Consider the following 234-nt stretch of genomic DNA (forward strand, 5'->3'; position numbering starts at 1 on the left):
GTGTAGTTTATATGGTCCAGGTGTGGTTCTATGGTCCATGAGTAGTTCTATGGTCCAGATGTAGTTCTATGGTCCAGGTGTAGTTTATATGGTCCAGGTGTAGTTTATATGGTCCAGGTGTAGTTTCTTTGGTCCAGGTGTAGTTTCTATGGTCCAGGTGTAGCTTCTATGGACCAGGTGTAGTTTATATGGTCCAGGTGTAGTTCTATGGTCCAGGTGTAGTTTCTATGGTCC

Source organism: Nematolebias whitei, chromosome 14 (genome assembly GCF_014905685.2).
Source record: "Nematolebias whitei isolate Nwh7 chromosome 14, NemWhi1, whole genome shotgun sequence".
Lineage (NCBI taxonomy): Eukaryota > Metazoa > Chordata > Actinopteri > Cyprinodontiformes > Rivulidae > Nematolebias > Nematolebias whitei.